The sequence below is a fragment of the Lithobates pipiens genome, unplaced genomic scaffold (assembly GCF_037356315.1).
Source record: "Lithobates pipiens isolate NorthernLeopardFrog02 unplaced genomic scaffold, aLitPip1_a1.2 Scaffold_23, whole genome shotgun sequence".
NCBI classification, from domain to species: domain Eukaryota; kingdom Metazoa; phylum Chordata; class Amphibia; order Anura; family Ranidae; genus Lithobates; species Lithobates pipiens.
In genome coordinates this window covers 72,982,865-73,007,719 of record NW_027507785.1, presented here as the reverse complement: position 1 = coordinate 73,007,719, position 24,855 = coordinate 72,982,865, and the positions used below count along the sequence as shown (strand labels likewise).

Here is a 24,855-nt window from a genome sequence, read left to right as displayed (position 1 = left end):
TTTTGGTATGATAAAAATGCCCCAAAAAATCCTCAGTTTAGGCTGATATGTATTATTCTACCTATTTTTGAGGGAAAAAATAAAACAAAAAAAATCGCAATAAATATTAATATTAAGTAAATATTGATTGGTTTGCAGAAAAGTTATAGCGTCTACAAAATAGGGGATAGTTTTATGGCATTTTTATTATTAATTTTTTTTAATAGTAATGGCGGTGATCAGAGATTTTTATCATGACTGCGACAATGTAGCGGACACACCCGACACTTTTGACACTTTTTTGGGACCATTGTCATTTATATAGCAATCAGTGCTATAAAAATGCATTGATTACTGTGTAAATGACACTAGCAGTGAAGGGGTTAAACACTAGGGGGCAATGAAGGGGTTAAGTGTGTCCTAGGGAGTGATTCTAACGGTGGGGGAGGGGCTACACCTCACATGATAGCGATCACTGCTCTTGATGATAGGGAGCAGTGATCTCTGTCATGTCACTAGGCAGAACGGGGAAATGCCTTGCTTACAAAGGCATTTCCCCATTCTTCTGCTCTGTGACACGATCGCGGGCACCTGGTGGACATTGAGTCCGCGGGACCCACAATGCGGCATCTTAAAGGGGATGTACCTGTACGCCCTCTTGCCCATCCGTGCCATTCTGCTGACGTATATTGGCGCGCGGCGGTCAGGAAGGGGTTAAAGTGGTTGTAAAGTCTAAAGGTTTTTTTATATGCATGAAGGTATAAAACCTTCTGCGTGCAATTGCCGCCCCCCCCCCCCCTCAAATACTGACTTGAGCCCCTTCTCCAGTGATGTGCATGGGAGCCTCGGCTGTCCTGGGTCTCTCTCCTCATTTGCTGAGACACAAAAGCGGGAGCCATTGGCTCCCACTGCTGTCAATCACAGCCAATGAGAAGAGAGTGGGGGACAGGGCTGAGCCACGGCTCTATGTGTCTTATGGACGCATAGAGTGGGGCTCGGGAGGGAGCATGCATGATTGCCCCTATAGCATGCAGCTTTCTACTGGAGGCACTGGTCAAGGGGTAGGAGCCAGGAGCACCGGCGGGGGACACAAGAAAAGGAGAATCAGGGGTGCTCTGTGCAAAACCATTACACAGAGGAGGTAAGTATAACTTGTTTTCTATTTTAAAAAAAACAAAAAAAAACAAACAAACAAACATTTAAAGTGGTTGTAAACCCTTACAAACCACTTTGACCTACAGGTAAGCCTAGATTAAGGCTTACCTGTAGGTCCAAGAAATATCTCCTAAACCTATACGGTTTAGGAGATATTTACAAAAAGACAGGCACAGCGGCACGCAGGCGCACTGGGCAGGCCGCAGATCATGGCGATAGGCCACTCGTGTCGGCTGCTGTGCGCGGGAGAGACGTCATGGCGCCTCCGGAGCAGCGAGACCAGGAAGTCGCTACGGGATACATGGCAGCGGCGAACATGAAGACGGAGGACCGATTCGGGGGGGGCTTCGTTCTCAGGTAAGTTATTCATAAAGAGCTAGTATGCTATGCATACTAGCTCATTATGCCTTTGCCTTGCAGGTTGCATTATTTTTTATTTTTTTAATAGCCTTTACTTCCTCTTTAATATCACTTTAAGGGAGATTTTTAGTTGCATTATTGAAAAGCCTAGTCTGAATTTTCTGAGGCATACTGTATATATCTGACAAATTCCTAATGCACCATATAAATGAACGTATCGGATATTTTACTAATATAATAGTATTCTTTTTAAGGTAGGGTACTAGTATAAAGGTTACGACCCAGATGGGACTTGAACCCACAATCTCCAGCTCCGGAGGCTGACGCCTTATCCATTAGGCCACTGGGCCACATATGTTATTGCTGTAGAAGCACCAGATATTTCATAGCAGCAGTGACAGGCAGTGTTCTCTGATTGGGTGAGGTAGAGATTGTGACATTTTTGTGTTCTTTGTCCTATCAGGAATAGCTTTGAATTTATTGAGTAAATGCCGAGTGTCCTCTGAAGGACCCAGAACCCGGTGGAGAGCACTGTAGTAGTGGTGTCTACTTTAGTGATTTTCAGCTTCCATAGGAATTGGCCAGGTATGGCACATGTATACTTATATAGGTCCAAGCTGGACTAATAACTATGCAAAAGCATCCATACCTGGCTTCAGCTTTTACATAGGTGAGGTTCCTACATTATAAACATTTGCTGAGGGTCTGAGAAATTAAGAGTTCAAATAACATAGCAGCCACCAACACAAGGGACACTTATCATTCAATATACTGTAAGTAAAAAAAAAAAAAAAAAAAATCACTAAATGTGATACTAAAGGAAAAAATGATACTAAAGGATATGTTTTTATTTACTTAAAAAAAAAAATTATACTTACCTGCTTTGACCAATGATATTGCACCAAGCAGTGCCTTACCTCTTCTCCCTATTTCCGGTGCCCCCTTAGCATGCTGTGTACTAAGGGGGCACCCACCCATGTGGGTGCTTCAGAACTGGGCTGTGTGCATCCATAGACAAACACCAGTAAGCCACACCCCTGCTCCCTGCTTCCTGGAGTTTGACTGACAGCAGGAGGAGCCTATGGCTCTCAGTGTCTCCTGTGAGAAGTGGAGGAGAGGAGTGCTGAAGCCGGGAAAAGGCTGGATTAGTGAAAGGAGTCAGGTAAGTGTTTAGGGACAGGGGGGGGGGGGGCTAGGACAGGTAGTGGAGCATTTTATACCTTAATTCAGAGAATGCATTAACCCCTTGGCAACTACTGTATGCATATACAGTGGAACCTTGGTAAACAAGTAACGCGGGTAACAAGCGTTTTGAAAGACGAGCAATTTTTTTAAAAATCCTGACGTGGTTTGTGAGTGTTGTCTCGCAAAACGAGCAGAATTCAAGCTAATGGGGTGTGCAGTACTGAATCTGGCCCAAGGTGCGGGGCGCTGGTGACACTCGGAACGGTTCGGAGCCATTCGGAAATACTCAGAAATACTCAGTTCCCGAGCCTTTCCAAGGCTTTCCGAGTTCAGCCGAGCTGTCCCCGAGTATCTCTGAGGCTCTCCGTTGCGCCCCCCCTCACCTCTGGCCACATGCGGTATTGCATGCAATAGAAGTAAATGCGGAACAAATTATCTTCGTTTCCATTGACTTCTGTGGGTAAACTCGCTTTGATATGCAAGTGGTTTGGATTACAAGCATTCTCCTGGAACAGATTATTCTCGTAATCCAAGGTTCCACTGTTAATAATGATAAAAAAAAATGTAAAAAAAGAAAGAAAAAAAATAGCTAGATCAAAATTTGATCTAGGTCTGTGCCAGAGTTAGTGTTAGGGTCAAGGTAAGGGTCAAAGGTTATGGGCAAAGGTATGGGGTCAAAGGTCAGGGTCAGTATATTTTGAGTAGGATTTTTTTATTTTTTATTAAAGCATATTTTAAATTAGTATCAGTATCAGTGTCAGTGTATTTTAGGAAGGATAACAAAAGCAAAATGCTATAGTTTCTGGGCTGTACTACAGGCAGGGCTGGCGAACTAGGCAGCTGCCAATGGTGCACTGCTGCATAGGGGGCAGTCACAGCCGCTGAGTTCCCTACTGGCCTGGCCGAGGAACACGAGGGACTGAAGACCCTACACAAGGCTGGGGCACCGACTGACTCTCTGCTGGCCAATCCAGAGAAAGCAGCAGCCATGGAGGACATCCGTCAGTCCTGCTGTGGCGTAGGTTAGCAGCAGCAGCACAGCCTGTGAGGAGGGCGACACTGAGCCGGCTCCCGAGAGTCGGAGGACAGCTGGGGCGGCGGAGGAAGCGGCCATCAGGTCTCAGGATGGAAGAGAAGCTCTGCAGCCCCAGTGAGTCCACTCTGACAATCAGTACTCAGCTGTAGACACCCATGCTCTAGGCAAGACTACTACCACCCCACCCGAGCAGGAGGGCGGCTGGGGGAGGGTGTTGGCGGTAGTCTTGTCTATAGTGCAAAATAGTCAAGCACAAACCCGGACTACAGGTACGATCACCAAATAACATACACATATGTGGTATTGCTGCGTTCAGCGGGAGCTGGAGAATGTATTTTGGGTTGTTCTTTGGTGGCAAGTTTTGATGATAGCAAGATATATACAGCTACGTTAAAAAAATGTATATTATATATATATTTATATATATTATATATATATTTTTTTCACATTTTGGGACAGTTTCCAACTAATTTGTCCAGAAAAAAAAAAATTTGGTGTACAGTTTTACTAACATGTCAAAGACAAAGTTGCAAAATTGTGTTCAGGCGTTAACATTTGTTGTACCCTCCAACACCAATGCTGCGTACACACGATCGGAATTTCGGCCAGCAAAAGGCCGATGAGAGTTTTTCATCGGAAAATGCGACCGTGTGTATGCCCCATCGGAATTTAGCTGCCCGAATTTCCGCCAGCAAAAAATTGATAGCATATTCTCAATTTTCCCGATGGAAAAACTTTCTATTGGAAATTCCGATCGTGTGTATGCAATTCCGAGGCGCAAAAACTCACGCATGCTCAGATTCAACTACGAGATGGAAGCTATTGGCTACTGGGTATTGAACTTCCTTTTCTAGTCCTGTCATACGTGTTGTACGTTACCGCGTTCTTGACGGTCGGAATTTGGTGTGGCCGTGTGTATGCAAGACAGTTTGAGCGGAATTCCGACCGGGAAAAAGCTCTGATGGTTTTCCCACGAGAATTCTGATCGTGTGTACACGGCATAAGAGAATAAGGAAAGAAACCTTTTGAATTTAGAACTACTTCAAATGTTAAGCATATGTGGTCATTCTAAATATAAAGCCATCATTAAGGGGAAATCAAATAATTAGAAGCACAATTTCCGTATAATCATACAATGAAACATTCATCTTCCTCATTTCTGGTGCGTTTTCTTGGTGCTGGCCTGAATCCATGGACTATTACAGAAATAACAAATGTCCCTCTCTCCCTGAGTTTCCCCTTTACAACAGTAAACTGTAAATTTGGGGAACGCTGGCCATGATTAGACATCCTTCTCGTATTATTTGTCCTGCCGCGGGTAAACTTGTTTCTTTTTGCTAGCAGATGAATTTACTGATCACCTGACCTGACGTCAAGAAGGAACTTCCAGCATCGTGTCGATCTCATGATTTCTGTATTATGTAATTCTTGTTTTTTTCTCGTTTTAGATGAAGACAACAAAGACGGTTGAATATATTTTCGTCTGGTTGCAAGCCTGACTGTTGTCAAAGCACCGGTCCAATGTTTATAGCAAATGTGACATAACCACGTGCTTTATCGAGTAGGATTTTTGGATGTTAGCATTTTCAGTGTATAATTTGCATGAATCTATGGTTACAATCTTGTTGTGATTGTAAAGAACTGTGACCAGGTGCCTAATGTAACATCCCTCCATCACCATATACCTGTATGCAGGGGCAGACTGACCATTTGGGCACTCGGGCACTGCCCGAGGGCCCCATGCTACTAAGGGGCCCCATCAGGGTTGCTAGCCTCAATAAAACCAGGGACAGTATGTAAAAATCTGTGTTTTTAAAAAAAAATCCCAAGATTATAGATGCCCTGCCTCTCCAGTTCCTTTGTGTGTATGTGTATTCTGTGTGTGTATACTGTGTGTGTATATTGCGTGTCTGTGTGTGTATACTGTATGTGTGTGTGTGTGTGTGTGTGTGTGTGTGTGTATATACTGTGTGGCCCCATAATCTATTGCCCAGGGGCCCCATAAACTTCTCCTATTGCCCAGGGGCCCCATAATCTTCTCCTATTGCCCGGGGTCCCCATAAACTTCTCCTATTGCCCGGGGTCCCCATAAACTTCTCCTATTGCCCGGGTGCCCCATAAACTTCTCCTATTGCCCGGGTGCCCCATAAACTTCTCCTATTGCCCGGGGGCCCCATAAACTTCTCCTATTGCCCGGGGGCCCCATAAACTTCTTCTATTGCCCGGGTGCCCCATAAACTTCTCCTATTGCCCGGGTGCCCCATAAACTTCTCCTATTGCCCGGGGGCCCCATAAACTTCTCCTATTGCCCGGGGGCCCCATGAGTTGTCTGTCCGCCACTGCCTGTATGTATTGCTACGTGCAACCCATTGGCTTGATATGCCAAACATTGTTTATGTGTACTTTATACATTTATGTGGCCAATCCTTATACAATACATTGATATTTTATGACTGTTGTATTATGCCTCATTTAAAGTCCCATGGGCGGATATTGGTTGTGGGCAGTTTTGTTGTAATGGACACAAAGCTAAAAAGGTACAGTGTCTTGAAAATGTATTCATACCCCTTGACATTTTCCACATTTTGTCATGTTACAACCATAAACGTAAATGTATTTTATTGGGATTTTATGTGATAGACCAACACAAAGTGGCACATAATTGTGAAGTGAAAGGAAAATGATAAATCAGTTTAATTTTTTTTTTACAAATAAATATGTGAAAAGTGTGGCATGCATTTGGATTCAGCCCTATTTACTCTGATACCCCTAAGTGCCGGTTCACGCAGGAGCGACTAGTCAGGCGATTTAGCCGCCTGACAAGTCGCACTCCATTCTGTACTATGGAACTGTTCTAAGTTGGAGCGACTCAAGTCGCTCCGACTTAGAAAAAGGTTCCTGTACTATTTTTGGGGCGACTTCAGGCGACTTGCATTGACTTCTATACAGAAGTCATTTTGCAAGTCGCTGCTGAAGTCGTGTGCAGGTCGCGTCTGTGAGTCGCGCTGCAAGTCCTGTCGCCCCTGTGTGAACCTGCACTAACTGAAATCTAGTGGAACCAATTGCCTTCAGAAGTCACCTAATTAGTAAATAGAGTCCACCTGTGTGTAATTTAATCTCAGTATAAAATACAGCTGTTCTATGAAGCCCTCAGAGGTTTATTAGAAAAGCTTAGTGAACAAACAGCATGAAGGCCAAATAAAAGTTAAATAAAGTTGTGGAGAAGTTTAAAGCAGAGTTAGGGTATAAAAAAACATCCCAAGCTTTGAACATCTCATGAAGCACTGTTCAATCCATCATCCAAAAATGGAAAGAGTATGGCACAACTGCAAACCTACCAAGACATGGCCGTCCACCTAAACCGATAGGCCGGGCAAGGAGAGCATTAATCAGAGAAGCAGCCAAGAGGTCCATGGGAACTCTGGAGGAGCTGCAGAGATCCACAGCTCAGGTGGGAGAATCTGTCCACAGGACAACTATTAGTCGTGCTCTCCACAAATATGGCCTTTATGGAAGAGTGGCAAGAAGAAAGTCATTGTTGAAAGAAAGACATAAGAAGTCCCGTTTGCAGTTTGCGAGAAGCCATGTGGGGGACACAGCAAACATGTGGAAGAAGGTGCTCTGGTCAGATGAGACCAAAATTTAACTTTTTGATCTAAAAGCAAAACACTATGCGTGGCAGAAAATGGAAAGAGTATGGCACAACTGCAAACGTACCAAGACATGGCCATCCACCTAAACTGACAAGCTGGGCAAGGTGAACATTCATCAGAGAAGCAGCCAGTGGCAGGCGCTCTATTAGGGGAGCAAGGACGCCACCCCCCCAAATCCATGCGTCCAGCCCTTAATCTACATGCAGGGCACTGGACACATGTATTTCTATGGGCTTTTTTTTATTTGGAAGCACATGATCAGTGGCGGAATTATAGGGGTCGCCAAGATCGCCATGGCGACCGGGCCCCTTGCTGCAGGGGACCCTCAGGCCCCCTGTACTCTTCTGTAGGAGGGGAGGCTGAGAGGAGCTCCTCGATCATCAGCCGAACTAAAATCGGCTCTGTGCGGGAGCTCCTCACATTAGGGTAAAGTGTGTGCTCTTTGTCTCCCCCTACAGTGCAGTACCCGGCAGGAGCCAAGGTACTGTAAATGTCTGCCGTTTTTTTTATAAGACTAGCTACTGCATTTGTGTTTATATGCGTGTGTGTGAGCATGCTTGTATGTATGTGTGTGTGTGAGCGAGCATGCTTGTGTGTGTGTGTGTGTGTGTGAGCATGCTTGTATGTGTATGTGTATGTGTGAGCATGCTTGTATGTGTGTGTATGTATGTGTGAGCATGCTTGTATGTGCGTGCGTGTGTGAGCATGCTTGTATGTGCGTGCGTGTGTGAGCATGCTTGTATGTGCGTGTGTGTGTGAGCATGCTTGTATGTGCGTGTGTGTGAGCATGCTTGTATGTGCGTGTGTGTGAGCATGCTTGTATGTGCGTGTGTGTGAGCATGCTTGTATGTGTGTGTGTGAGCATGCTTGTATGTGTGTGTGTGAGCATGCTTGTATGTGCGTGTGTGAGCATGCTTGTATGTGTGTGTGTAAGCATGCTTGTATGTGTGTGTGAGCATGCTTGTATGTGCGTGTGTGCGTGTGTGAGCATGCTTGTATGTGCGTGTGTGTGTGAGCATGCTTGTATGTGCGTGTGTGTGTGTGTGTGTGTGTGTGTGTGTGTGTGTGTGTGAGCATGCATGTGTGTGTGAGCATGCTTGTATGTGTGTGTGAGTGTGTGTTCATATATGTATGTGCATGTATGCATATGTATGTATGTGAATGTGCATGTGTTTATCAGTGGCGGTGCATCCAAAAGGGTGCACAGGTGCCACCCCCTCTCTCCAGCCACACCCTCTATGACCAATGGATAGATTCATGCATAGCATAGCATGAATCTATCCATGGCCACCGCTGGCACCCCCATATTTAGATGTCTGGTCCCTTTTGGGGTGTCGGGTGCCTGAATTACAGCGGCGGGGGGTGTTTTTGCAGCACCTGATTAGAGCCATGGGCTCTAATAGGCTTCAAAATAGGTGAACTGCGAGCGCCATGCTTGACACTCACAGTCTACCCAGGTGTGTTAGAAAAGTGAATTAATATTCACTTTCCTAACACTGAACCGCCTCTCCACCAATCAGGTGTGCGGGTCTGTTACACATCACCTGATTGGCTGAAACGATAGGCGCAGCTATTGGACGCCTATCAGGAGGAGAGGACGGAAGATGAGGATGGCAGGAGATGCATGGAGGACCCCGCTCATGGCCGTTACCCGCTGCCCAACCAAGACAGGGTAAGTGGCGGGCAGACAGCGAGCGGGTGGTGGGGATTCACAGTGGCAGCATTTGATGGGCACACCAACAGCATTTGATGGGCACAGTGGCGGTATTTGATGGGCACAGTGGCAGCATTTGATGGGTACACTGGTAGCATTTGATGGGCACAGCGGTGGCATTTGATGGGCACAGCGGCAGAGTTTGATGGGCACAGTGGTGGCGTTTGATGGTTCCTTTATATGCGGCCACCCACTTGGGACTGGGCCCTGGTGTTCCACCATCGGGCTCGGAGAAAAGAGCCCTGTCTGGAGGTCGGGGGGGGGGGGGCCCTCCAAGGTTTCCTGCATCGGGGCCCTGAAGGTTCTAGTTACGCCACTGCACATGATTAGAGCCTGATGCTCAAATTGGCTTAACCACTTTCAGACCGGACCATTTTGCTGGTAAATGACCAGAGGTCTTTTTACAATTTGGCACTGCGCTGCTTTAACTGGTAATTGCGCGGTCATGCAATGTTGTACCCAAACAAAATTTGCGTCCTTTTCTTCCCACAAATAGAGCTTTCTTTTGATGGTATTTGATTGCCTCTGCGATTTTTATTTTTTGCGATATAAACGTAAAAAGACCGCAAATTTTGAAAAAAAATGATATTTTCTACTTTTTGTTATTAGAAAAATCCAATAAACTCAATTTTAGTCATACATTTAGGCCAAAATGTATTCAGCCACATGTCTTTGGTAAAAAAAAAAGTCAATAGCTGTATATTTATTGGTTTGCGCAAAAGTTGTCACATCTACAAACTAAGGTACGTTTTCTGGAATTTACGCAGCTTTTAGTTTACGACTGCCTATCTCATTTCTTGAGGTGCTAAAATGGCAGGGCAGTACAAAACCCCCCCAAATGACCCCATTTTGGAAAGTAGACCCCCTAAGGAAATTGATAAGAGGCATGTTGAGCCCATTGAATATTTTATTTTTTTGCCTCAAGCGATTGAATAATGACAAAAAAATATATATATTTTTTTTTTTACACAAAGTTGTCACTAAATGATATATTGCTCACACATGCTATGGGCGTATGTGAAATGACACCTCAAAATAAATTCTGCTGCTTCTCCTGAGTACGGGGATACCACATATGTGGGACTTTTTGGGAGCCTAGCCGCGTACGGGGCCCCGAAATCCAAGCACCGCCTTCAGGCTTTCTAAGGGCGTAAATTTTTGAGTTCACTTCTCACTACCTATTACAGTTTTGAAGGCCATAAAATGCCAAGATGGCACAAAACCCCCACAAATGACCCCATTTTAGAAAGTAGACACCCCAAGCTATTTGCTGAGAGGCATGTTGAGTCCATGGAATATTTTATATTTTGCCACAAGTTGCGGGAAAATTACAAACTTTTTTTTTGTTTTTTGTTTTTTCACAAAGTTGTCACTAAATGATATATTGCTCACGCATGCCATGGGCATATGTGAAATGACACCCCAAAATAAATTCTGCTGCTTCTCCTGAGTACGGGGATACCACATATGTGGGACTTTTTGGGAGCCTAGCCACGTACGGGGCCCCGAAAACCAAGCACCGCCTTCAGGCTTTCTAAGGGCGTTACAGTTTTGAAGGCCATAAAATGCCAAGATGGCACAAACCCCCCCCAAATGACCCCATTTTGGAAAGTAGACACCCCTAAATTTAGGGGTACACTAGTGAGACTAGGTAATAAATGGCGGGTGCCCTGAAACTATAAAAAAATAACTAACCAACCAGCGTCACCTGTAACAGTTATATGGTGATCACTGGTGAAAGGGTTAACTAGGGGGCAATCAGGGGGCTTTATGCGGTAGTATATGGGGGTCCCTGGCGCTATAAAAAGCTGCGGCGAACCTAAATACCTACCTGCCTAACTAGCGTCACCTGTGACACTAATACAGCGATCAGAAAAACGATCGCTTATTAGGCTGGGTTCACACTGGAGCGATGCGGGAACGCCACGAATGCGCGGCGGGTTCCCGCATCGCATGCCTCCCGGCGGCAGTTCACACTGCCCTATGCGAACTGCTGGGAGTGTCAGTGAAATGTTAATGACACCCCCAGATCAGTTCGCATATCGCAGTGCGATCTGCAAACTTGGATCGCATGGTGTGAACACCCATGCAATCCGATTCTGCTGCGGACCAAAAAAAGGGTCCCGTGCGAGTTTGCGGCGGGTGCGGCGGGTGCGACACGAATTCAGCCATACTATCTGTATAGCTGAACTCGAATCGCACAGAGATCGGATGTGATTTGCACTGCAGTGCGGTGCGAATCACATCCATTCTCATAAACCGCTGCAATGTGAACCCAGCCTTAGTGACACTGGCGACGGGGGGTGATCACGGGGTTAAACCTTTATTGGGGGGGTTAGGGGGGTACCTTAGAACTAAAGGGGGCTAACCCTAACTGCCCTAACAGTTATTACAGTCACAAATGACACCCGCCGGTGATCAGGGGGTTAAACCTTTATTAGGTAATAAATGGCGGGTGCCCTGAAACTATAAAAAAATAACTAACCAACCAGCGTCACCTGTAACAGTTATATAGTGATCACTGGTGAAAGGGTTAACTAGGGGGCAATCAGGGGGCTTTATGCGGTAGTATATGGGGGTCCCTGGCGCTATAAAAAGCTGCGGCGAACCTAAATACCTACCTGCCTAACTAGCGTCACCTGTGACACTAATACGGCGATCAGAAAAATGATCGCTTATTAGGCTGGGTTCACACTGGAGCGATGCGGGAACGCCACGAATCCGCGGCGGGTTCCCGCATCGCATGCCTCCCGGCGGCAGTTCACACTGCCCTATGCGAACTGCTGGGAGTGTCAGTGAAATGTTAATGACACCCCCAGATCAGTTCGCATATCGCAGTGCGATCTGCAAGCTCGGATCGCATGGTGTGAACACCCATGCGATCCGATTCTGCTGCGGGCCAAAAAAAGGGTCCCGTGCGAATTTGCGGCGGGTGCGGCGAATGGCTGAACTCGAATCGCACAGAGATCGGATGTGATTTGCACTGCAGTGCGGTGCGAATCACATTCGTTCTCATAAACCGCTGCAATGTGAACCCAGCCTTAGTGACACTGGCGACGGGGGGTGATCACGGGGTTAAACCTTTATTGGGGGGGTTAGGGGGGTACCTTAGAACTAAAGGGAGCTAACCCTAACTGCCCTAACAGTTATTACAGTCACAAATGACACCCGCCGGGTGATCAGGGGGTTAAACCTTTATTAGGTAATAAATGGCGGGTGCCCTGAAACTATAAAAAAATAACTAACCAACCAGCGTCACCTGTAACAGTTATATAGTGATCACTGGTGAAAGGGTTAACTAGGGGGCAATCAGGGGGCTTTATGCGGTAGTATATGGGGGTCCCTGGCGCTATAAAAAGCTGCGGCGAACCTAAATACCTACCTGCCTAACTAGCGTCACCTGTGACACTAATACGGCGATCAGAAAAATGATCGCTTATTAGGCTGGGTTCACACTGGAGCGATGCGGGAACGCCACGAATCCGCGGCGGGTTCCCGCATCGCATGCCTCCCGGCGGCAGTTCACACTGCCCTATGCGAACTGCTGGGAGTGTCAGTGAAATGTTAATGACACCCCCAGATCAGTTCGCATATCGCAGTGCAATCTGCAAGCTCGGATCGCATGGTGTGAACACCCATGCGATCCGATTCTGCTGCGGGCCAAAAAAAGGGTCCCGTGCGAATTTGCGGCGGGTGCGGCGAATGGCTGAACTCGAATCGCACAGAGATCGGATGTGATTTGCACTGCAGTGCGGTGCGAATCACATTCGTTCTCATAAACCGCTGCAATGTGAACCCAGCCTTAGTGACACTGGCGACGGGGGGTGATCACGGGGTTAAACCTTTATTGGGGGGTTAGGGGGGTACATTAGAACTAAAGGGGGCTAACCCTAACTGCCCTAACAGTTATTACAGTCACAAATGACACCAATGCAAAAAAAAAAAAAAAAAAATGACATTGGTGTCACTGTGACTGGGGGGCAGGGGTAATTGGGGGGGTGATCGGGGGGTAAAGGGGGGGTGTGAGTGTGCCTGGCATGTTCTACTGTGTAGTGACGTGTTGGTGCAACTCACCGATCCTCTCTCCTCGGTGTCGGAACGAAAAATACCGACACGGAGGAGAGAATACATCACTTCCTCTCCTGTGTTTACATTACAGGAGAGGAAGTGATGTCACGAACGATTCCTATTCGTCGGGAGCGATCGCGAGGGGGTGGCCATGAACGAATGGCCGCCCCCTCGTCCGGGATCGCTCCCGCACGAATACCGACCGCCGCAGGCACCGGGCGGGGGCCCGATCGGGCCCCCGACCCGCGGGAAGGCAGGGACGTACATGTACGCCCATATGCCTGCCCGTGCCATGCTGTCGACGTACATCGTCGTGCGGCGGTCGGGAAGTGGTTAAAAAAAAGGGTGGGCTCGGGGTGCTCTAAGCCCACCCAGTTGTGTGGCAATAGTGAATTAATATTTGCTATCGTCTTCCTGCTTCTCCTCCCGGCCAATCGGGAAGCGGGTCCTGAGACCCGATTGGCCAAGAGGAGAAGTGACTGTATTGACTGGTACCAGGGGGTGGATGTACGTGGAGATCCAGGAGATCCGGAGGAGGGAGCGATCTTGCTCTGCATCGCCGTGAACAACGGAGCCCAACCGGGTGACCTGAGTACCACCCATGGGGGGGGGGGCACCAGCTACCACTGGAAGCAGCCAAGATGCCCACAGGATGTAAAAAAGCACTTGTGGGTTTAACTAGTCTTTTTTCTCCTTTAAGGGGGCGTGGCAGGGGCGCTTGTCCTATGCCTATATAATTTTGCTAATAGGTGTCCCTCATTCCCAGCTCAAAAAATTGGGAGGTATGGTTACCTTGTCTTGCAAACTGAAAGAACAGTTTTACCTTTAAAAAAAAAGGCCTGAAAATACCTGTCCTGGAGAAAATGCTGCTTCAAGCTCCCTCCAGTTGTACTCACACTGCCTAGGAACTTGGTCATGCGATCTCTGCTGAAGGATCAGATCTCAAACTGGCTGATCCTCCTCTTCTGCATACATCATGTGAGCAAAGATGTATACTTTCCATTATAAGCAGCACAGCAAGGAGCCTGGGGCAAATTTTATTCTAGAAAAGGCGAGTATAGTTGTTCTTCTATTACTAATTAATTATTCCTTCTGCTAAGACTGTGAACTGAATTTGGTTTAGACGAGTTCAGACTAGATTGGACTAGATTCAGTAAAGCCCCATACACACTATCAGATTTTCTGCTGATTTTTGTCTTCAGATTTACCAAAACCATGTAGTGTAAGGGCCGGCCTGATTGCATACACATTGAAACTCTTATGCCGCGTACACACGAGCGGACTTTTCAACATCCAAAGTCCGAAGGACTGAGTCCGTCAGACTATCCGATCGTGTGTGGGCTGCAACGGACTTTTGACTCACCAAAGTCCGAAGGACTTTAGAACATGGAACATGCTTCAAATTTTCCCGACGGAACTCCGCCGGACCCGGTCCCCTTCGAAAAATCCGCTCGTGTGTATGCTACTCCGACGGACTAAAACCGACGCTAGGGCAGCTATTGGCTACTGGCTATGAACTTCCTTATTCGAGTCCAGTCGTACGTCATCACGTTCGAATCCGTCGGAGTTTAGTGTGATCGTGTGTGGCCAAGTCCGTTCGGCCGAAAAGTCTGTCAGAACTCCGTCGGAATTCCAGCAGAACTCCGACGGAACTCCTTTGGAAGTCTGTCGGACATAAGTCCTCTCGTGTGTACGGGGCTTTAAGATTTGACCTCATATTATATGGTTTTGGTAAATCTGAAGGAAAAAAAATCAACAGAAAATATGATAGTGTGTATGGGGCTTTAGAGTTAACCCCAAAAAATAAAAACTACTGCTCCCTGCTTATTAGAAAACCCAGAATGCTCTGCAAAACCAGTGCCATGAGCAGATCTTGTAATAAATCTTGGTTCAATTTCCGTATAACATTAGCTGGATATATTTATTTGCAGCAGAAAGATAACTGGCGAATATCTTACTGTTTTTATTCCTGTAATTGATCCCCACCATGAGTCTGAAATCCCCCCCCCCCCCCCAATCTGTAGGGTGCAGGGAAGAACCAAGTGCTATCTGTGTGTAAGCAGTGGTCTCTCTATAGAGGACAGACCCTCCCCCTGGTGAGTCAGGGCTAGAGCTCTCCTATCAGCAGGGAGTAGGAAATCTGCTGATTGGAGAGCTCTGACTCAGCGAAGGGCAGGTTCGGCTGCTGTAGAGGGACCACTGCTTACACAGATCTGGAAGAAAATTTGGGACCAACAATGGGGATCAATTAGACACGGTGTCAAACTCTTAACTTTTATTGCATCAGCATTATGGTTGCCCTCAAAGAGCCGGCTGTTTCTGTAAGACTATATATATTTATCCATGGCTTTATTATGGGGCCCCCGGGCAATAGGAGAAGATTATGGGACCCCTGGGCAATAGGAGAAGTTTATGGGGCCCCCGGGCAATAGGATAAGATTATGGGGCCCCTGGGCAATAGATTATGGGGCCACACAGTATATACACACACACATACAGTATACACACACAGACACGCAATATAACTTTTAACTTTTATTGCATCAGCATTATGGTTGCACTCAAAGAGCCGGCTGTTTCTGTAAGACTATATATATTTATCCATGGCTTTTTTTCTCAGAGAATAGGTGCAGGAACTCAACCACACCACACCCCAGAGTTGTGCTCACCTACCCGACCTGGTTCTAGTACCTCCTGGTAGTTTAGACGGCTCTGCCCCTCTTTCTAACTTGCAGGGAGTTCATTGGTTGGCATATGTGCACCCTGCACAGATGAGGATCACAGTGCAGCTTACCACATGATGCCCCATCCCACACTGCACCTACAATTGCATCTCCCTTGTCCCCGCCATGAGTGCAGGGCAGGCAGGGATCTGTGAATGGCACTGAGGAAGAAGCTGTCCTTGTAAATACAGGAAACTTCTGTGTTTACAAGCAACAGTGGTGAACAGGGATCAGGGGGCGAGAGCTGGAGGTGGCAGAACAGAGTTTCACCATGTTACATCGTTACATAGTTGGTAAGGTTCAATAAAGACACCAGTCCATCCAATTCAACCTGAATGTCCGTGTGTGTATTCATGATTCTACCACTTCCCATATCTCTCTATATTGTGTTCAGTAAGATGCTCATTTAAGAGGTTTTTTAAATTAGCGCAATTTCCTGATAAAACCACCAATTGTGCAAGGGAGTTCCACATCCCTACTGCTCTAACAGTAAAAAACCCTTATGCAGTTTAAGGTTGAACTGCTTCTAGTCCAAGTTCATTGAGTGGCCATGTGCCATATTTGTATATCGCTTTCATATTGCCTCTTAAGAGTCTCTTCTCCAGAGAGAATAAACGTAATATTTCAGCTTAAAAAAGCTCTGGATGGGTCACATGAAATGGTCTAGCTGGCTGGATTTATTTTAGAGGACTAAGAAAATATACCTACCCATCCAAGTTTACATACCTATTAAGTGGTGACTTGGCACACCTCTGACACCAAGCCTGAAAGGGTGTAAGATAGCTCAATACACACATGTGATTAATGAAGCATTTGCTTTGCATTGTGCTGTGTATTTACAGGAAGGTGGCCTGCAGTCTTTAAACCTCTTCTAGCTCAGCAGTTTTATGAACATTGTTCTGCACTGCTGAATCAATTTTATCCGGAGCTACTTGTGTCACCTGTCTGAATGTGCAATCACAAATCTGGCTGTGGAAAACGAGTCTAAGCCCTGGTTCACATTGGTGCGATTTGACATACGATTTGACATGTCAAATCGGCGACAATTTCCGGCAATGGCACCGTCCTAATCGGTGCGATGCCGCATTTGCGGCGTCAAACCTATTTCAAAAAGTAGTTTCTGTACTACTTTTTGGGATTTCGGGGGGGTGCGATTTCCATTGACATCTGTGCAGAAACCCTCACAGATGTCTGTGAAATCGCAGCCGAAATCTGGATTGACATGCGGGAGTGAAATCGTGCGAGTTCAGCTGCTGCGGCTTCATTCCCGCAGCTCAGTGTGAGAACCTGGGCTAAATCACAACATTAGCTGTACAAAGTAGCAAATTCAGCAGCTCACATAGTATCCATGAATATAATTCACCCATGTATTAAGTTGGAGAAAAACTCACCCAAGCTCAACCGCTATAGTATAGTTGGTGTGTAGAGTAGCTCTGGCTAAGTAAACTCACAAAAGATCCATAGAAAGTACAGGCCGGCAACTCGACAGCTTCTCCATAGAAAATATTTATTTAAGCATTACAGCAATAACATCATCCAAAAATGCTGACGGGTTTCGGCCTTTTGATTAGGGTCTAAGGCCGAAATACGTCAGAATTTTTGGATGAGGTTATTGCTGTAATGCTTAAATAAATATTTTCTATGGAGAAGCTGTCGAGTTGCCGGCCTGTACTTTCTATGGATCTCATGTATTAAGCTGTTTGCCTGGAATTATGCTTTAATTGCTGGAGTTTGGTAAACTGACCATACAAGCAATAATTTTCAATTACTTTCAAGCCAAAAGGATTTGCATATATGAGCAACAGTAATCGCCAGCGCTCATCCTGCTGGTAGAAACTGGCAAGGAGAATGGAACGTAGCCCGGGACCACACAGATCTGTGTGTTGATACAGCAACTGAACTTTCCAATACATTTTTTTTGTTGAAATAGCAAAGCAATAAAAGACATACAATTCTTGTTTTGATGAGATAGCATGGGGATGAAAATGATCAAATTATCACTTTTCATAAAATTGTCACAATTTTTTTAAAGTTCAACTTTCATTTGAAATTAAGCTCCTAAAAAAATAAATAAAAAATAAAGAAAAAATAAAAATAAAATAAAAAATAAAAATGTATTGAAAACTGACAATTTTTTGCCCATTTTCAACTTGAATTGTCCGTCGAACTCATGAGTGGCAGATTGCTTAGCTTCTGGCGATCACTGTTGATCATATATGCAAATCCTTTTGGTCTGAAAGTAATTGAGACTTACCACCTGTATGGTCAGCTTACCAAACACCAGCAGTTAAAACAAAACTCCGGGCAAATAGCTAAATACATGGGTGCAATATGTTCATGGGCACTACAGTATGTGAGCTGCTGAATTTACTATTCTGTACAGCAAATTTTGTGATGTAGACTAATTTTCCACAGTCAGATTTGCGACTGCACATGCAGACAGGTGACACAAGTAGCTCCGGATTAACCACTTCAGCGGAAGATTTTACCCCCTTCCTGACCAATTTTTTACGATACGGCACTACGTCGCTTTAGCTGACAATTGCGCGGTCGTGTGACGTTGCACCCAAACAAAATTGATGTCCTTTTTTTTCCCACAAATAGAGTTTTCTTTTGTTGGTATTTGATCACCTCTGCGGTTTTTATTTTTTGCACTATAACCAAAAAAAAAGGTAAATTTAAATCTATATTTTTTACTTTTAAAATAAAAAAAATAATTTCCTTTCTCAGATTAGGCTGAAATGTATTCTTCTCTATATTTTTGGTAAAAAAAAAATCTCAATAAGTGTATATTGATTGGTTTGCGCAAAAGTTATAGCATCTACAAAATAAGGGATAGTTATAGCATTTATATATATTTTTTTACTAGTAATGGCGGCGATCTGGAATTTTTTACCGGGACTTTGACATTATGGCTGACACATCGGACACTTTTGACACTATTTTGGGACCATTGTAATTTATACAGCGATCAGAGCTCTAAATAGCCACTGATTTCTGTATAAAATGACACTGGCAGGGAAGGGGTTAAACACTGGGGGGCGATCAAGCGGTTTAGTGTGTCCTAGGGAGGTGTTCTAACTGTGGGGGGGGGGGGATGGGCGCACTACAACATGACAGATCACTGCTGATGACAGGGAGCAGTGGATCTCTGTTGTGTTGCTAGGCAGAACAGGGAAATGCCTTGTTTCCCCAGACCTGCGGCGCGCGCCCGATAGGCAGCAAATTCAAAGGGATGTACGGGTACGCCCATTTGCCTGCCTGTGCCATTCTGCTGACATAAATCTGTGTGCGGCAGTCGACAAGTGGTTAAATCGGTTCAGCAGTGTAGATCCCTATGTCACCTCCTCACCTCCAGCCTCCTCATTGGACAGTAAATCATCATCAATATCATCATTAAGGTAATGGCTGGCCAAAATGACAAATCCTTTAATATGTAACACAGTAAACATATTTGTACTTCAATTGTGAATTCAGCTGCTTGCCTGAAGCTTAACTACAAAATGAAAACAAAAACACATTTACAATAAAGGGTCTATTTATAAAGAAATCTGCATTGTGAATGTCTCATCATTTGCACAATAGTAACCAATTATACCCATGCAGTTTGTAAAATAATAATATTATTATGGATTTGAGTATTCCATAAAAATAAAACTTGTGTAGTGACCATCAAATTCCATCCATCAAATCTTTGTGTGTAGTATAGATTATAAGAGGGAACCCATTCCAAGAAAGCAAAAAATAAATAAAAAATCATTAGTCCCCCCCAAAATTTACACCAGACCCTGAACATGAAACCTGGCTGGTCAGGAAAAGGGGAATGTTGTGAATGACCAAATATGGTCATGTCTATATATGGTCAATAACGTCACATGGATCATGCAGACCACTTTATAGAGGTTATGCATTATCAATGTTTTAGTCCTCATGACCTCTATGTATACCATAGGTAGACCCGATAAGCTGTCTTTATGATGTCTTTCTCTTATTTATAATGGTGTTATTGGTCTACATCATGCAGGTTTTCTTCATACGTTTGATCTCCCAATTTTCTTGTGATTACTTGGGACCTAATGGACAATTCGCCTGTCAGAAACCATTAAATCAGACCGAGACAGAAGTACAGTTAAATCACACTTGTTTAATAATAAAAGTAAAAAGAACAAACCTAGTCAAAACATAGCCAAAGTTCAGTAACTGGAACGGGTAGTCAGCCAAGCCAGAAGTCAGGGATCAAAGTAGTGGAACAGCAAGCAGGATCTAGAGCCAGAAGGGATGTCAGCAAAGCCAGTCTTTAAACAGAAACACAGGCAAAAGTTTCTTGTGATGTGACCAAGGCGAAGGCAGAGAACCTCTGGACTGGACGGCTTAAGTAGGCAGGACTGATGAGCAGGATATCATCAACAGCTGAGTAACTGTGGAGAGAGATGGGAGCTGCCAATTAGCCGACAGCTAAGCGGCCAGCTCTGAGAAGGAAGGGTTGAGCCCAGCCCTGACATCGCCCTATTTGTTATGGTCCTTTCATGGTTCCTCCCGTTTAATTTTTATCTATGTAATTACTTTATTATATGCTCAGGGCATTGTGAAGATTGTTTGCCGCTCTGCTCTGTATTGTTCTTCCTTTCTCCAGAAAAACTTGAACAACAACAATTGAAACAGGAATAAAAAAATAAATAAAAAATAAAATCACATGGGGAGATCCCATCCTCTTTGCTTACGTTGCAATGGCAGGGATCAGGAGATGTCATTCGGCAAGAGTCAAGCAATGAGAGTTTTTAAAAAAAAATTTTTAGCAGGTCAGTGGGCATTATGCCGCGTACACACGGTCGAACTGTTTGACGTACTTAGTCCGTTGAAACACATTTCAGCGGACAATCCGCTTGTCTGTGGGCTTCAGCGGACTTTTTCAGCGTGCAGTCCGGAGTACTAAGAATTTCGGTTTTTCCAAAAATCTTTCCGTCGTACTTTGGTTTCAGCGGACAATACGGTCGTCAGTATGCTAGTTCGACGGACTAAGAATGGCGCATGCCCAAGAAGGATTTACAGGGCTTTGCTGTGTCTTGGACTTCCTATTTCTAGTCCCGTCGTACGTGCTGTACGTCATCGCGCAAGCTTTCGTCGGACTGTTTGTGTATCCGTGTGTGGTCAAGTCCGTTCAGTGGAAAGTATGCCGGATTGTCCGTCGGATTGTATGACGGACTAAGTACGTCAAACAGTTCGACCGTGTGTACGCGGCATTAGGCATCACAAATGATGAGGGTTTGCATCACAGGACAACATGATTGATGGTGAATTTACATTGTAGGACATTTATGGGGTTTTTTTTTCTTTTCATAAAGGACTTGTCAAAAATTGTGTGCTTGTGTTTATATTTACTATTGTAGACGGGCAAAATCTGAGCACTATTTTTAGAGCATCCTCCAGGTCTTCATAAGTCCTCCGTCGGTAATTCCCACAATTACCAGGCCAGGGTTGTGGGGAAGAGGCCCTTGTCTTCATTAACATGGGGATGAGGTGCTTTGGCAGAAAGGTACCCCATCCAATGTTGAGCTCATGTGGCCTGCTATGTTTATGGGGGGGCATGCATGTCCACCCTTTCTTGGCCAGCCAGGCCACATGCTCGGATAAGGGTCTTTTATTTATTCTGAAAGTGACCCATGTCTTTTTTTCTTTGTTTGCATTAAAGCCCGGGAATTCTTAGCTGAATTTGCTTAGGGAAGATGAGCCACTGGTTATTGGGGCACGATGTGTGTCGGTGTCTTATCATATAAGGTCCTCCATCCGATAGTGTCCGCTGCGTACTGCGCATGCTCAGTACACAGCAACACAGATTCCGAAAATTGCCAAGGATGAACGGCGCCTGTGCCGTGAGTCCAGGTTCTATCCCCACTATCCAAGTGGACATAGAGTTTGAATATAAAAGAGCCGAGCGCAGCGAGGCCGAGCATAAGGCCCGCGAGGGGCCCTCTAATATTCACAACCTTATGTCCGCTTGATTGGTGGGGCTACCACCTCCACTGACGGCGCAGGCGCCGTTCAGCTTCGGAGATTTTCCGAAGCTTCGTCTGCTCCGTACTGCGCATGCGCAGTACGGCGCGGACACTATATGATGGCCGGACACTATATGGCACAACACCGGCTTCCTAACAACGAGGATCCCTTGAACAGGAAGCTGTCACATTTAGCAGTGGTAGTAAAAATGTTTCACTTCTCACTAAAGCTGGAGGTTGACTTGGCCAAACACCCGTTCTCCAAAGATGATACACAGTGCTGAGATCTTCTTCTTTTGGACATCTCCTTCTGTTTGTACAGAAACATTCGAATTTACTCTCAGTTCCTTAATGTGGGAGGATTTGTAAATAATAGTACTTATACATGTTCATAAACTTCCAACTTGCATGAGTATAGGAGCCAATAGTTTGCATGAGTATATGAGTCATTACCTTGAGGGTATCTGGTGTCCTAGTCTGGAGATCTTGTATGGAACAAGGATAACAATATATCCCTTTGTAGTAGTCGAATGACACAGCATGTTTCAGGGGATACGGCTATATGTTTATTACTTCTCTCATTTTCAAATCAAGTTTTAAGTGAGTGTTAAGCCTAGTACACACTAGTACTGAATGTCGGGCAGCATCAGCCAATTTAATAGAAAGCGGCTGACAGTCGGCTCCCTTGTACTGGAGTCGGCCTGACAGAGGCCGTCTTCTGTCGAAGGGGCATGACTGTAAAAGGTCTGCCGATCGGCTCCGGATCAGCACCCTCAGCCAATAGCCGATGACTGTAGTGTTCTGGCAGGGGGAGGCAGCGTCCCCCTGTCAGAACACAATAGCAAAGCAGTGGAGATTGATGTACTAACACTGGATTGTTAGTACAGAGGCTCTTCCCGAGTTGTCAGTTTTTTTTCGTTCAGCCCTGCTGGATTGAATGTAAAAAAAACCCAGATAAAGCCTCCTTATGAAGGGGCACCCCCGCTTGCTCGGGAGGGGGGAAGGCTTCTACACTTTTCAAAGATCTGGCAGGAACATGGGCTAGATATACTAGCCCATTAATGAGAATTGATTAATTTCCGTTCAGATGATATTGGTGTATTCAGGAGCAAGATTTAGGCCCCTTTCACACTGGAAGGACTGCGGCTGTGATCCGCTTGCTCGGCAGGTGATCTGTCCGCTGATCATATGTAGAGCGGACACAGATACAGCCTGTTGTATGGGTGGTTGGATATAAAATGGACCACCTGTTCGTTTACACCCAACTGCCATCCAATCCGATCCACTAGATGGAAGGGGAACAGACTCCCATCCATCTCTTTTTAGTGGATCACATTGGATTGGATTTAGGCGGGTGTAAACTGTGCTTTTGCACCTGCTGCTTCATAAAGAAGAATGAAGCATTCGATCGAGTCAGCCTGAAAAAAATGGCAGGCGGACATAATCGGAGGGGCCATAAGCAAAGAATAAAGGGATTGTAAAGTGAATTTTTTTTTTTTCTAAATAACAAACATGTTAGTTATACTTACCTCCACTGTGCAGCTCGTTTTGCACAGAGTGGCCCCGAACCTGCTCTTCTGGGGTCCCTCGGTGGCTGTCTCGGCTTCCTCCCGCAGGTGCTTCTCACGTTCATGCGAGCTCCCTCACATGGTGAGAAGCATCTGCGGGCGCGCTCCCGTGATACAGCCGGCGGCTATAGCCGCTCGCTGTATCACACGACCCCGCCCCCCCGGCACTCCGCATCAGTGGATGTGATTGACAGCAGCGTGAGCCAATGGCTGCGCTGCTTTCCATCCATCCACTCCAGCCAATCAGCGGCCAGGCTGAATGGTGGAAAGGACGTTGGGGGACGAACCCGGGACTTTCGAGGGGTGAGGTAAGTAAAACGGGGGGGGCTGGGGGCGCAGGCACTGTCAGATGTTTTTTCACCTTAATGCATAGAATGGTGAAAAGGTGAAAAAATATTTACCTTTACAACCCCTTTAATGATAGCAAGAAAAATACAGTTATGATTATATAATCATAGATGAGAATGATGAGATGAGAAAGAGAGAAGAAAAAAAAATGGAGGAGAGAAAGAAGAGAAGGAAAAGTGAGGGAATGACAGGTGAGGAAGTCAGAAGAAGTGAGGGTAAAGCTAAGGATATGGTGGAATAGAGAGAGAGTGTAGGGTGCCGGTCCCCTCTCAGCCACCTCTGCCATGATCTAGATTTGATAAACTACTGGTTTCCAGCCGAGGATGAGCAGATATGCTCCAGGGTTGCCATACTCCCAATAATTTATAGTGGGTATCTTTCAAAATGCTGGTCAATTTTTCATATAACGTAATTTCATCAAGTCATATCATGACCTTAAAAACAAGAAACTGATGTCTTCTTCCAATCCTTTGCTATGTTAAAATGTTGTTGTTAAAGTCTTGTCAAAATGTTCAAAAGGAGATGCAGAACAGTCCATGGGTCCTTACATGTTATAATAAGGATTAGATATTGTATAAGGCCCGACCAAAAGTGAGTTATTTGTGGGCAAGAACACCAAATGTGAATCAGAGTGCCTTCAGCAGTACATCTTCAGGAAAAATGTATTTGAATAAGGGGGCATCATGTGTCAAATTCTGGTTGGCACCCAGTACCAGCGCAGAAGTCAGCATGTTGATAGAACCTTTGGCTACTGTTGACCATAGCCTCCCAGTCCTCATGAGTTTTTGTAGTGTACAAATCAGACTTTTTTTTTTTTTTTTACTTATAGGGAGCTGTGGATGGTGTCACGATTGCTCCACAGTGCCTTCAGCTACCAAGGTCAGTGAGAGAAATAAGAGAATATTCTAATGTCTATAGTATGACCATGGCAATACTTTAACCGCTTCAGCCCCGGAAGAATTTACCCCCTTCCTGACCAGAGCACTTTTTACGATTCGGCACTGACAATTGCGCAGCCAAACAAAATTGACGTAATTTTTTCCCCACAAATAGAGCTTTAATTTGGTGTTATT

At 45.4% G+C, this 24,855-nt stretch overlaps 1 non-coding gene across 1 annotated transcript; it reads right to left on the bottom strand.

Annotated features, from left to right (window-relative positions):
• Positions 1-1,771: 1,771 nt before the first annotated feature.
• TRNAR-CCG (transfer RNA arginine (anticodon CCG)) lies at positions 1,772-1,844 on the bottom strand. The gene has a single exon. It is a non-coding gene; the product is annotated as a tRNA-Arg (tRNA).
• Positions 1,845-24,855: the final 23,011 nt, after the last annotated feature.